This window comes from Triticum aestivum, chromosome 5D (genome assembly GCF_018294505.1).
Source record: "Triticum aestivum cultivar Chinese Spring chromosome 5D, IWGSC CS RefSeq v2.1, whole genome shotgun sequence".
NCBI lineage: Eukaryota > Viridiplantae > Streptophyta > Magnoliopsida > Poales > Poaceae > Triticum > Triticum aestivum.
The window spans coordinates 141,679,601-141,694,408 of record NC_057808.1 but is presented as its reverse complement, the minus strand read 5'-3'; the positions used below and the strand labels follow the sequence as shown (position 1 = coordinate 141,694,408).

At 42.3% G+C, this 14,808-nt stretch overlaps 1 long non-coding RNA gene across 4 annotated transcripts; it reads right to left on the bottom strand.

Annotated features, from left to right (window-relative positions):
- Nucleotides 1-389: 389 nt before the first annotated feature.
- On the bottom strand, nucleotides 390-7,010 carry LOC123119919 (uncharacterized). 4 transcript variants are annotated; one of them, XR_006459073.1, is made up of 6 exons: nucleotides 6,526-7,010; nucleotides 3,886-5,482; nucleotides 3,657-3,789; nucleotides 1,148-1,464; nucleotides 786-985; nucleotides 390-657 (listed from the first exon to the last, which is right to left on the bottom strand). It is a non-coding gene; the product is annotated as an uncharacterized lncRNA (long non-coding RNA). The 4 variants fall into 4 exon arrangements; XR_006459071.1 differs by having other exon boundaries at nucleotides 3,657-3,792; nucleotides 6,526-7,009; XR_006459072.1 differs by having other exon boundaries at nucleotides 390-653; nucleotides 3,657-5,482.
- Between the last annotated feature and the right edge of the window lie 7,798 nt (nucleotides 7,011-14,808).

Genomic DNA, 14,808 nt, shown 5'->3' with positions numbered 1-14,808 from the left:
CTAAGATAGGTAGGGTGGAAGTGGTGTCACGTGCTCGTCTCGGCCTCTGTCGTCGCTACCGCGACGACGTCCGCCTCGACTCGCGTTATGCTAAGACGGGGTGACAGTGGTGTCACGTGCTCGTCTCGGCCTCCGTCGTCGCTACCGCGACGACGTCCGCCTCGACTCGCGTTTCGCTAAGACAGGATGGCAGTGGTGTCACGTGCTCGTCTCGGCGTCCGTCGTCGCTACCGCGATGACGTCCACCTCGACTCGCGTTACGCTAAGACAGGGTGGAAGTCTCTTTGAAATTCTTTATTACAAGCTGCGCTTCGTCAGCAATCAGGCCAATTTGGTTGTTTGGGCTGAGGACTTCGAACATTTTCTTCCTAAAGTTTGAGACAACAGTGTACCAAAAGCCATATGAGCTTAAAGGTGGGGAAAAAAGCCCTGTTCATTGATCCAAAAATAAAACGATACTACCACAAAAAATTTATGTTGACTTCTGACTGAAAATTGAAAAGAAATGGGATTTGCATGGAGGCTATAGAATTATATGGCTCGTATGTTGGACTACAAAAATACGATGTCAATTCGGTCAAGCTGGAACCCTATCATTCTCTCCCTCAGGTGAACAGATAACGCCATTGGAGTTTCAAATGCCTTTTGGAATACTGTCTGAAAAAATTTGAACCGATCAAAGATTCATAAAAGGCACAGAAGGGTGGGGGCACGCAAAACAAATGACAAAGTGTTTGGATGGAAAAAAAAGAGTATTCTCTGCACATATTTATGTTTGTACTTACAGCAATGTCGCATTCGACATAGTATCTTGACCAGTAACTTTGCGGGAGAAGATTCAGCCTCTCCTTTTCGGTTTGCTCGACCATTACTGATTTTCCCAACATATTAATCACGTAACGATTGTCCCGGCCATACACTTGCATGCTCAGGCCAAGAACCCCTATGTTCAACCCATGTCGAACCCATTTGTAGTATTCTTGGGCTGCCACAAAATGAAAAGGTAGAAAATGCAGAGTAAAAAGGAAGCTTGAAGGAAACAAAATAGAGGAATGAAAAAGCACAGCAAAATTGCTTGTTATACATAGAGTACATCCCCATTGAGGAGAAAAAAGAAAAAAGAAAAAGGAGGTTGTTACTGAGATACCTCTTTTCAGATATGTCAACCTGAATATCATCCCTGATGTTCTGTTGTTTTTGTAGTCTAAGGATCAATTTCTCCTACACAAAAGCACAATAAAAAATTAGGAGTAGCGAGACAATGAGTTGTCTGTTTTTGCTAAAAGGGGGGTAAACTGATGTAAAATAATGGCAGCTGCTGATTTCTTTCAACAATGTTCAAAAGGAGTGCCAGGAAAAATTAATGGTGGCTGCTAAAAGGGGGTAAACTGAGGTAAAATAACTCAGCTCCCGAAGACCTATCCAGAGCTGAGTTCTGTCTTGTGGGTCTGTTTCAACTCTGACCTGCAAAATGGAAAGGAGTAGCAGGCACCAGATTAGAAACCTACAATTTATAACTAAAACAAAATCATAATTTATGACAAAAATTGAAGATGACCGCAGGTACTAAAATGAGACAGCACATACAAGCATGCATATTTCATATTAAAAAAATTATGGTGGGCAACAGAGATCATTCAGCACACCAATGTCTCATCAAGGATTATCCAACTCTCCTAGCTTAATGCTCAATGTATATACAGACTGTGCTCTATCTCTGTTGCTTGAACAATATTCAGAGCTCAATTTCTTTGAATAAATGTTCAGAATTCATACAATAATTTGCTACCGAAACAAAACGATTTTTCAGAGAATTAGCTCATTCTCTGAACAATGGCAGCTGATTTCCTTGCATAGTGTTCATAGAATAACTTGCTACAGAAAAACAAAACAATGTTCACAGAATTAGTACTCTCTCTGTAGAAGAAATATAAGAGAGTTTAGATCACTACTTCTAGACGTATATATTCCTTTACGGACGGAGTACATTCTTCAACAAATGGTAGCTGCTGATTTCTTTGAATAGTGTTCAGAATTTCGTCCAAAAAAGATTCCACTAAAGAATAAAAATGAACTGCTAGTCTTAGTTCATTGACTGAAAAAATGTCATTGTTTCAGAGATGCATATAGGGATTTCCTTTTTCCCATCTCCACAGCCGGTTCCGATACTTGTATGGATTTTCGCAGAGATGCGCTCCCGAACACTGCTACTTGGTGCTCTGCCATCAACGAAAGACGAGACTGAGGCGCATGAGTAGCTGTTGAACCTATTTTTCTGAAACAGTAAACAATCTTCTTTTCTGAGTACAGAGCCAGCAAGGTGCCCTGCTTTTCTTCAGTTTGAGATCCATATTCCTCCTATTTTCTTGTCCAGCATCCTCACTGGATTAATCTTCCCAAGAAAATTAAATCATCTTCTTCCTCCTCATGCTGAAAACAGAGCAAGCTGTGTGTAACGGGAACTACCTATCCATCCTAGCTTCATGAGAGCAGAGCTGCCAAAAATTGACATCAATGTGCTGCTCCCTGTCAAATCTAGGTGTTCGTGAGCTCGGAGACGGTGGCCGTCGTCAGCTATGGACTCGTCGGAAAGGAAGAGGAGAGGGGGGGAGCGGGCGGTACCAGGACATCCTCGGAGGCGACGCGGACGGCACTGGGAAGCTTGGTGATGCGGGTGGGGACGCACGGCGGGAGTTCAAGCCCAGGCAGGAGGACGTACGGCCACCGAACAGCCGCCGCCTCGCCGAATTGGCCGCAGCCGCCCCTGGACCTCGTGGGGCCCGTGCGGCCGCTGCGCCTCGTCGTATTGGCCGCTGCCGCCCGTGCGGACGTGGCGCCTCGCCGTAATCACCACTGACCTCGCGTGCGCTTGCGCGGCCGCGGCGCCTCGCCCTATTCGCCGCTGACCTCGCGGGCGCTCGCGCGGCCGCGGCGTCTCGCCGTATTGGTCGCTACCGCGAGGGAGGAGCCGCCGGCCAAGAGGGGAAGCGGCAGGGCGAAAGGGAAAAGGGGATAGATAGCGGCCGGGTGGGATTTTCCAAATAAGGAAACGAGCTAGAAAGGGGAAGGGAATAGGACGCTCTCCGCGCGGTCGGAATCGATCGCTCCCGCGATCGATCGCCAAGGAGTCGTTTCGGATACATTCTCTCAAGACATAACCAAACTCTCTCAATAGTGTGTAGAGATACTACTCCCTCCGTCCGCGTATAAGTGTACATCCGCCTCGACTCGCGTTACGCTAAGACAGGGTGGCAGTGATGTCACGTTCTTGTCTCGGCGTCCGTCGTCGCTACCGCGACGACGTCCGCCTCGACTCGCGTGACCCTAAAATAGACAGGGTGGCAGTGTTGTCACGTGCTCGTCTCGGCGTCCGGCGTCGCTACCGCGACGACGTCCGCCTCGACTCGCGTTACGCTAAGACGGGGTGGCAGCTCCGTCGAGAGATCAAACCGCCTCCAGTAAGTACCATCTCACAGAATTATTATAGTTGGCTCCTCAACTATAATTTGGGGTTGTGGAACAGCTTCCATAGGTCCTAAGTCCATTAAGAAGCAAATGGCACTGCAATATGGTATCCACTTGGAGTTTGTAGATCAAATGATGTTTCACATAATATTTTGCCTGAGTACCTAAGTAATTCTGTCAAAAAAAAGTACCTCATTGATCAGGTAGAGATGGCTTCGTCCGGCCGCAACTAAGAAATACTCAATATTTGTGTCTTCACGTGATGATTGGAACTTAAGATCATCTTTATCATTAAAGATTTCTGCAGAAAGTTGGTCTCCTTTACTTCTAAGACAAACAGATATTAGCAAGGTGAGAAGTAATAAAAATAATGAATCTTCATAAACTTGAGAATTAGTCTGAAATCAGTGGTGGCCCCACCATTGGGACAAGCAGGGCCGGCTGGCCCAGGTCTCAAGCGGCAGAGCAAGGTACTCGCCTATCCAAAGAACAGCGGGCACATTGCCATTGAGCTTCATAGTCGTCCATCACCCTAAAAAACATAAATTCTGGGTCTACGACAATCTATAATGATATTATAAAGTCATCCTCTTTAACTTTATATTTGCATTCTCTGTTGTGTAGGAATAATCAATGAAAATAAAAAAGGTGGGCCCTATAGCAAGGAATTTGAGAAACCTGCCAAGGTGGCTAAAACAAATCCAATATGCAATCCAACAAGATGATCCATCACTAATCGTGAACCTTTTATCTGTGGTATCTCAAGAATGTTACAACTAAAAAGGCAACAATTCTAATTAGGCACAAGAGGAGGAGAATGAAACAAGCGAGACAAGAAAAATAGACAGCCTTCAATCATGCATAGGGATGTCCCACACTAAACAGCTACACCAAAAGAACAACCTTTGATCCACGTGAAGTAAGAAAATATTCACAAAGTTTTACCCTTATGTGTATCATCATCCATTTGGTTCTAAATTTTACCACTAATGATGCACACTTGGTAGTATAGTATACATGAAGCAAATTATGTACCTTGCTTATGCTTTGCACATCAATTCTTCTATCTTTGTCCACCGATCTTTTTTACCATAAAAATATTCCTTCATTAACTCAATGGATTTGATGTACTAAAATTATATCCTACACATTTTACCGTGAACAAGTGGTTATAAAGTCCATCGCCCATGCATTTCCATATATTCAAGTGTAGCTAATTTAAATTGTGCTATTAAATCACAAAAACATGTTACATTTAGTTCTACCTATAGCTATGAAGTATGCTTTCAATAAAATCATGATAAAACATACCCATGCACTCTATCTAAACCAATACTAAGGGAAAAAATGTTTCATTGCCATAAGGAACAATGTCATGTACATTGACCACCGCCACGAGTAATAAATTTCTTATGAAGAAAATTCCATATCTTACTTCTACTAATTGGTATTTATGTTTATGGAGGGCAATTAACTCAACAGACAAAGCTAAAGAGGCAAGACTACATAGAAAAGAAAAATACAAAGCAAGAGGGTTGCAGAACAATCGACAAAAAAAAGCACTAATCAGCCGGACTGGTGAGACTATGAGGTAAGCAAGAACAAAATACAATCAACATCTAAAATCTGGACATTCATGAACCTCATTTATGTTATGTACATGTACATGACTAAAACTAATAAAAAGTGTACATTACTAAAAGTAACAAAAAAATGTACATGAAAGAAACAAACCCCAAATACTTTTTTCAGTATCAACAATACGAGACATTACTAATATTAAAATTGATGGTAAATTCAGAAACTTGGACAGGACATTGGAAAGGAATGGTATGGAAACTTGGGACTTCGAAAAAACAAGATACAAGTGTGAATGATGGGGTGGAATTTTTTGGTACGACGAAAGAACGATAGGTAGAGCGAAAAGCATGCCATCTTTGGGACTATGGTACCAACAGGGAAACGTTGCTTGCCACCATTCAGAGAGCCACCTATTTACCTTGCACTGCAAACAATCCTGAAAATAAAAACAGACTTAGCTATGCTAACATGGTATGGCAGGACATATATGGTCTACTACTGTACCGAAGTATTGCAAACATGCATCAATGTTTGGTGGAAATAGTTCATTAATACCAAACATGGATAATCTATATTATGTGACTTCATCGGCACATTGTTATATTTTATATGTACAACGGATTAAATCTTAATTTGTATTGAAACTATAGCTAACCATAAATATACTAATTATTTATTAATTTTGTTAAATATTAATAGGGGTAGAGGGGCTAACACTGCCAATGTCAGTCCCAAGTCCGGAAAAGGTGGAAGGGGAATAAATGAATTAACACTACGCTGTAAGATGTATTTGTGACTCATAAGTTACTATCTGTAATTCAATACTATGATCATTTAGTACCTTTACCATAAGTCAATCGAAAGAAAATCAAGAGCAGACAGTATACATAATGGTATAAAACCATAAATTGAAACGTTAATCGCTAAAAAGCACTACCTTATTTGATTATATTAGTTCAATCGCGATAAGAGGAAGGAGGACTTGCAGGTGAAAATATACGATGACCTAGCCGGGCTGCCTCTATGGCTCTGTCAACGATGAAGGCAAATTTTTGGACTGCATCACTTTGGGACAGCAATGACACATCCAGGTCAGAACTTGGGGAGAACAATACCCCCACGAACCTCACACTTGCATAGGATAGAAGCTAGCACATCGCGTACATGCATGCAGACGGCAAAAGTGCCGCCGAATTCGACGAGCTCTCAAGTCCGCCGGTTCAGTTATCATGTGTGCGTAGACATATACATACATTCTTTCTAATTTCACTCACTAATTACTATCTACCTCATTCAAGACTTATAGAGCCCTTAAAAAGGAATCACATGTTTTTGCAAGATTTCAAGGAAAAATGAAGAAACATTTTGACTTAACAGGCATTTCCTTAAATACATTATGTTGGTTCAATCGCAAAAACAAAGGAAATGGTTACAAAATAAATAAATATATGACTCAGTGAGGAAAAGAAAAATGGGGACCTGCAGGTCGAACTTCGAAGAATGTTGGAGATGTGGAGGATGCATCTGGCTGGCGCTCTAGGCGCAGAAAACGTCTACAGCATCCTCATACTAAAATGGATCAAACTGGCTGCGGGAGACTAAATCCACACCAACATCACCTGCACCGACGCCGAGAGTAACATCACCTTGCAGATCGACGATCTCGCCTCCTCCCTTGTGCAGCTCCACCTTGGCCCTACTACCCCCTCCATCGCCGTTCACGAGACAAACCAGCCACCGTCGGAGGTCACCCTATGGCCGATCCAGCGAATCGAGCGGTGGGGGTCGCTACAAATGAGGACGAGCAAGCTCAGGGCACCGAATTAGTGCAGCAAGCTGATGGGAGCTATCCAGCGGCAGCAATCTAGGAGTGAGCGGAGAGAAAGGGGATCAGGCAAGAGCAACATGTGACTGTGTCAAAGTGTGAATGGAAAAGAATATGTGTGTTCGTTAGGTGCCTAGGTCCATCTGCGTGAGCCTGTATTCCACCAGCAGAAAAATTTAACCTTTTCAAAAACAATACTCTACAAAAAAAATCTACTCAGAAGTCGAGAATGCTATACATAATAGGGAAAACGAAGACATACCATCGTGGGACCTATGAAACCAAAAACGTTTTTTACATGTACTTATATAGTAGCGTGCACAATGTTTTTCTATAATTATAAAATGGAGGATGTTTCTCTTCTTGAAACTGGACAATCTGAAAGCAAACTATGCTAACGTCAAATTACAAGACACCATGCATTGGTACAGCTGAGCGCACTTGTCCATTTTTCCAAGAAAAAGGTGAATTTTAATCCACTAAAATAGGATTAAGATCTTTAAGACAAATTTCCAGGCGCAATTTGGTAAATAGCGCAGCCAATAAACGGTGCTACTCAGATTCTGAGTAGCTGACTATGAATAACTTTATTTTGATTAAGCGCATGTGTCTTAACTTAACTAAATCAAATTATCATAGAAAGAAATACCTACCAAAGATGGCTTAAAGGATATGTACTATAACTTTAAAACCAAATTAAAACAAGATCACTTACGGTACAATAGTCACTATATATACCTAACAATCTGGCACCGCATTACCAATTCTACCCATTAATGCCTGCACGAAAACAACTAGAACTATTGAATTTGTGTTTATAGAAAAAACAAAACAATGCAAAATGGTAAAAACACAAAAAAAATACAAATATAATCATAACTACGTGACTGATCATAAAATATAATTAGTGCGCCATGCATAACACATATATTTATATACTGGTAAAAACCAAAACATAATAACGATAAAACTGTGTTCACCTAAGTCTTATATTCGAAAATGGCACCACAATATCAATTCCGCTTTCTTTAGACAATGAATCATATGTCCTCATCAATCAACTTTATTAATTTCTAGCCCGTGCATCGAGCGGGCCACTTTACTAGTGATTTGTAACAACGGAAGAGGGTCTAACCTTCTCTGCACATGCCAGAAACTTCCTTGCAGTGTCCACAGAATCAAACGTGAGTAGCTTAATGCATGGAGATTGATGGTGACAACGAGCAGATAGATCTTCAACCACCCCGCTCCATTCGTTTCCACTGATGGTCTTAGGGAGCTACAAGAGGAAGAAACGACTCAAATTGACCTCCGGGTAAAAATCCTTCATTCCAAGTCATAGCCCGAGAGAGAGAAGAGAGGCATACCCGGGTGGTGAATTAGTAGTCGCCGGAGGAGGAACCGCTGGAGATGTCTTTGAAGAAGACCATGGCGACCCCGACGGTAGGATGCGAGACGACGAGAGCGAGGAAGCGGCTATAGCTTAGCAAGGAAGGAAGGAAGGAGGAAACAGGGGAAATGTGACTTGTGGTCGGGGAGAAAAGGGGGTGGGGAAGGGGGGAAGGGGGCGGGGGTAGATATTTTGGCGGTAGGCCAAAATTTTGGAAATGTGGAGGGAAACTTTGCGTGTGGTGCCGCCGGACCATTCACTTTGAACGATTGTATGCATCGCAAACGATTCTTCTGCTTTACGCGCATGGGATGAGTTTGATAATTCAAATTTTGGTCTCAAGCCATGGGCACATTCACTTTGAACGCGCGCGGTGCCGTCGGACCATTCAATTTGAACGATTGTGTGCAACGCAAACGATTCTTCTACTTTATGCGCATGGGATGCGTTTCATAATTCAAATTTTGATGGAAATTTCACCGGGTACGTCATTGCATAATTTAACATCGCTTGCTAATTTGGGCACACAAAAGAGCGTGCAGCAGACAGACCACACTTACTGAATCGAGAAGTTTTAGTAATTACACAGAGCCAGTTGACCTAAACATTGCTCTAACAAAAGACCAGCATTAAAAACAAAGCCTAAGTACGCATAATTAAAAATCCATGTAGGATCGAAAGTATGTCTAGAGGGGGGTGATTAGACTACTGGACCAAATAAAAATCTAGCCTTTTCCTAATTTTAAGTCTTGGCAGATTTTAGCAACTTAGCACAATTCAAGTAATCAACCTACACATGCAATTCTAAGAGTATAGCAGCAGAATGTAAAACAATTGTATATGAAGGTAAAGGGAGGAGTTTGGAGGGAGCAAACGCAATGTAGACACGGAAATTTTTTATCCGTGGTTCCGATAGGTGGTGCTATCATACATCCACGTTGATGGAGACTTCAACCCACGAAGGGCAACGGTTACGCGAGTCCACGGAGGGCTCCACCCTCGAAGGGTCCACGAAGAAGCAACCTTGTCTATCCCACCATGGCCATCGCCCACGAAGGACTTGCCTCACTAGGGTAGATCTTCACGAAGTAGGCGATCTCCTTGCCCATACAAACTCCTTGGTTCAACTCCACAATCTTGAAGGAGGCTCCCAAGTGACACCTAGCCAATCTAGGAGACACCACTCTCCAAAAGGTAATAGATGGTGTGTTGATGATGAACTCCTTGCTCTTGTGCTTTAAATGATAGTCTGCCCAACACTCAGCTCTCTCTCATAGGATTGGATTTGGTAGAAAGATGATTTGAGTGGAAAGCAACTTGGGAAGGTTAGAGATCAAGATTTATGTGGTTGGAATGGAATATCTTGGTCTCAACACAAGTGTAGGTGGTTCTCTCTCAAAAAATGTATGTTGGAAGTTTAGGCATGTTTTGATGGCTCTCTCCACGAATGAAGAGTGGGCGGAGGGGTATATATAGCCTCCACACAAAATCTAACTGTTACACACAAATCACCAAACTCGGTGGGACCGAATCAAAAAACTCGGTCAGACCTATTTAGTTCAAAATGTGAACGTTAGGATTCTCGGTGGGACCGACATGTCAACTCGGTGGGACCGATATCATTAGGTTAGGGCATAACGTAATCTCGGTTGGACCGATTACTCAAACTCGGTGGGTCCGATTTTGGTAATAAGCAAACAGAGAGTTGGTCAGGCAAACTCGGTGGGACTGATTCGCTCATCTCGGTTAGACCGAAACGTTACAAAGGGGAAACAGAGAGTTTGCATTGCAATCTCGGTGGGACCGATCGCTCATCTCGGTTGGACCGAAACGTTACGAAGGGAAACAGATAGGTTGCAATCCCATCTCGGTGAGACCGAGATCCCTATCGGTGAGACCGGAGTGACTAGGGTTTGTGGCAGTGGCTATGTCAAGTGAACTCGGTGGTGTCGGATAGAAAGTTTCGGTGGGGCCGAGTTTGACTTTTGGTTTGGGACATATGTGGATATGAGAAAGTAATTGAGGGTTTTTGGAGCATATCACTAAGCATTTTGAGCAAGTAACTCATTAAGCAACACCTCACCCCCTTTTAATAGTATTGGCTTTTCCTATGGACTCAATGTGATCTTGGATCACTAAAAATAAAATGTAGAGTCTTGGACTTTGAAGCTTGAGCCAATCTTTTGTCCTTAGCATTTTGAGGGGTCCACATTCCTTATCCATGCCATGCCAATCATTGAACTTTCCTGAAATATTTATCTTGTAATGGCATTAGTTCAATGAGCTATATGTTGTTAATCATTACCAAAACCACCCAGGGATAGTTGCACTTTCAATCTCCCCCTTTTTGGTAATTGATGACAACATATAGATCAAAGCTTCGACAAATGATAATAAGATTGAAATACATCGTTGCTTTGAGAAGTATGTGACCAACAAGAGCTCCCCCTAAATTTGTGCATTATCTAAAATTTGCTTTGGACTGCAAATGCACAATGTGTTAGGATCATGGGTCACTCTTCCATGTCACATACATCTTGGTGGAGCGCTCAAAATGATAATAATTAAAAACATGCACTCATCACCAAGCAAAGTGAATGATCATATATAAGATATAAAAGATAGTATCATCCAAACAAGCATTAAGGTAGCAAATGATCAATCACATGATCATCCAAGTACCTCACAAAAGACATAATGTAGCAAGAAAACACACAATAAAGTTCAAGCAAGTAAAATGCAAAGAGAGACAAAAAAACACTGTCTCTCTCTCGAAGACTATGATCTATACATATTTCTCCCCCTTTGGCAACATGTACCAAAAAGATAAAAATATGCATAGTGCTATGCGTCTCTCAAGCTTGGTCTTCATGAGGTGGTGTAGAGATGACTGATACGTCTCCAACGTATCTATAATTTATGAAGTATTCATGCTATTATATTATCTATTTTAGATGTTTATGGGCTTTACTAAACACTTTTATATTCTTTTTGGGACTAACCTATTAACCGGAGGCCCAGCCCAAATTGTTGTTTTCTTGCCTATTTCAGTGTTTCGGAGAAAAGGAATATCAAACGGAGTCCAAACGGAATGAAACCTTTGGGAGAGTTATTTTTGGAACGGAAGCAATCCAGGAGACTTGGAGTAGACGTCAGGGAAGCTTCGAGGAAGCCACGAGGCAGGGAGGCGCGCCCTACCCCCCTGGGCGCGCCCCCCACCCTCGTGGGCCCCTTGTGGCTCCCCTGACCAACTTCTTTCACCTATATATATCCATATATCCTAAAAACATCGGAGAGCAGAATAGATCGGGAGTTTCGCCGCCGCAAGCCTCTGTAAACACCAAAAACCAATCGGGACCCTGTTCCGGCACCCTGCCGGAGGGGGGAACCCTCACCAGTGGCCATCTTCATCATCCCGGCGCTCTCTATGACAAGGAGGGAGTAGTTCACCCTCGGGGCTGAGGGTATGTACCAGTAGCTATGTGTTTGATCTCTCTCTCTCTCGTGTTCTTGAGATGGTACGATCTTGATGTATCACGAGCTTTGCTATTATAGTTGGATCTTATGATGTTCCTCCCCCTCTACTCTCTTGTAATGGATTGAGTTTTCCCTTTGAAGTGATCTTATCGGATTGAGTCTTTAAGGATTTGAGAACACTTTATGTATGTCTTGCGTGTGCTTATCTATGGTGACAATGGGATATTCACGTGATCCACTTGATGTATGTTTTGGTGATCAACTTGCGGGTTCCGCTCGTGAACTTATGCATAGGGGTTGGCACACGTTTTCGTCTTGACTCTCCGGTAGAAACTTTGGGGCACTCTTTGAAGTTCTATGTGTTGGTTGAATAGATGAATCTGAGATTGTTTGATGCATATCGTATAATCATACCCACGGATACTTGAGGTGACATTGGAGTATCTAGGTGACATTAGGGTTTTGGTTGATTTGTGTCTTAAGGTGTTATTCTAGTATGAACTCTATGATAGATCGATCCGAAAGAATAACTTTGAGGTGGTTTCATACCCTACAATAACCCAAGGCATCCCAAGATAATATTTCAAGAAGTATCAAGCGTCTAAGCTTGGGGATGCCCCGGTTGGCATCTCACCTTTCTTCTTCGACAACTATCGGTTAGTATCGGTTGATCCTAAGTTTTTGCTTCTTCACGTGATGTTTGCTATTCTTATAATGTCATTTTATTTCGTTTTGCTTGCTATTTTAATAAAATATCAAGATCTGAAATTCTTAAATGAGAGAGAGTCTTCACATAGCTACATAATTATTTAACTACTCATTGATCTTCACTTATATCTTTTTGGATTAGTTTGTCATTTACTCGTGTGATTCACTTATATCCTATGAGTAAATAGTTGAATGAGCGAATATCATAAATCTGAAATTATATATGTTTCATATGCTTATCCCATGGGGAGTAATGACTTCACATATAAGAAGTAGAGGTGGTAAATTTATTGAAGGTTAACAAACATTGTATTGGTCACTTGAACAATTCATGAAAGAATATTGAGGGAAGAGAGATTTCACATATAAATATACTATCTTGGACATCTTTTATGATTGTGAGCACTCATTAAAATATGACATGTTAAAAGGTTGATGTTGGACAAGGAAGACAACGTAATGGGTTATGTTTTCTTATATCTGAAATAAAGTATATTGTCATGGATCATTCAACATGCTGAGCTTGCCTTTCCCCCTCATGCTAGCCAAATTCTTTGCACCAAGTAGAGATACTACTTGTGCTTCCGAACATCCCTTAAACCAGTATTGCCATGAGAGTCCACCATACCTACCTATGGATTGAGTAAGATCCTTCAACTAAGTTGTCATCGGTGCATGCAATAAAAATTGCTCTCTAAATATGTATGATCTATTAGTGTGGAGAAAATAAGCATTATACGATCTTGTGATGTGGAAGTAATAAAAGCGACGGACTGCATAATAAAGGTCCCTATCACAAGTGGCAATATAAAGTGACATTCTTTCGCATTAAGATTTTGTGCATCCAACTATAAAAGCGCATGACAACCTCTGCTTCCCTCTGCGAAGGGCCTATCTTTTATTCTTGTCTTATACCTTATGCAAGAGTCGTGGTGATCTTCACCTTTCCTTTTTACATTTTATCCTTTGGCAAGCGCATTGTGTTGGAAAGATCCTGATATATATATATATCCAATTGGATGTAAGGCATCATGAACTATTATTGTTGACATTACCCTTGAGGTAAAAGGTTGGGAGGCGAATCTATAAGCCCCTATCTTTCTCTGTGCCTGATTAAAACTTTGAACCTATAAATATCACGTGAGTGTTAGCAATTGTGAAAGACTAAATGATAGTTGAGTATGTGAAGTTTGATGAATCAAAGCTCTGACATAGACCCTTCCTGAAAATAAGATGAATTGTAATTGTTTGATGACTAATAACACGGTTTGTTAGTTTTCAAGAAAGTTTATGATCTATACTTTAACATGTGAATAACTTGTTACTTGATCATGAGAAGTTTTATGAGTTGAGCTACTGTTATGATATATAATGATGCTAGAAAAGGTGATTGAAATTATCATTGATCAAACTTGTGCACCTGCTAGCATTCACACTTCATAAATTATTTCTTTTATCATTTACCTACTCGAGGACGAGTAGGAATTAAGCTTGGGGATGCTGATACGTCTCCAACGTATCTATAATTTATGAAGTATTCATGCTATTATATTATCTGTTTTTGATGTTTATGGGCTTTACTAAACACTTTTATATTCTTTTTGGGACTAACCTATTAACCGGAGGCCCAGCCCAAATTGCTGTTTTCTTGCCTATTTCAGCGTTTCGAAGAAAAGGAATATCAAACGGAGTCCAAACGGAATGAAACCTTCGGGAGAGTTATTTTTGGAACGGAAGCAATCCAGGAGACTTGGAGTAGACGTCAAGGAAGCTTCGAGGAAGCCACGAGGTAGGGAGGCGTGCCCTACCCCCCTGGGCGCGACCCCACCCTCGTGGGCCCCTCGTGGCTCCCTTGACCGACTTCTTTCGCCTATATATATCCATATACCCTAAAAACATCGAAGAGCATAATAGATCGGGAGTTCCGCCGCCGCAAGCCTCTGTACACTACTGGAATCAGCTAATTTGCCATCTGCCAGATCTTTGCCGTCTGCTAGCTGACGGCAAAGAAGCTCTTTGCCATCAGCTACACATAAACAGACGGCAAAGAAAAGGCTGACGGCAAACACACTCTTTGCCATCTGCCTGGTCTTTGCCGTCTGCCAGCGGACGGCAAATAATCTTTGCCGTCCGCTGGCGGACGGCAAAGAGTGTGGTGGCCCCACCCCCCGCTCGTTTGAAAAAATCCTAACGGCCCACCTCTTTGCCGTCCGCTAGCGGACGGCAAAGAGGCAGAAAGGCGGACGGCAAAGAGGGCACTTGCCTAACGGCAGGTACCCCCCGCCCGTTACTCACTTCGTCCTCGCCTCGCCCTTCTCCTCCCACCCCGCCGCCGCCGCCGCCGCCCGCCGCGCGCCGCCGC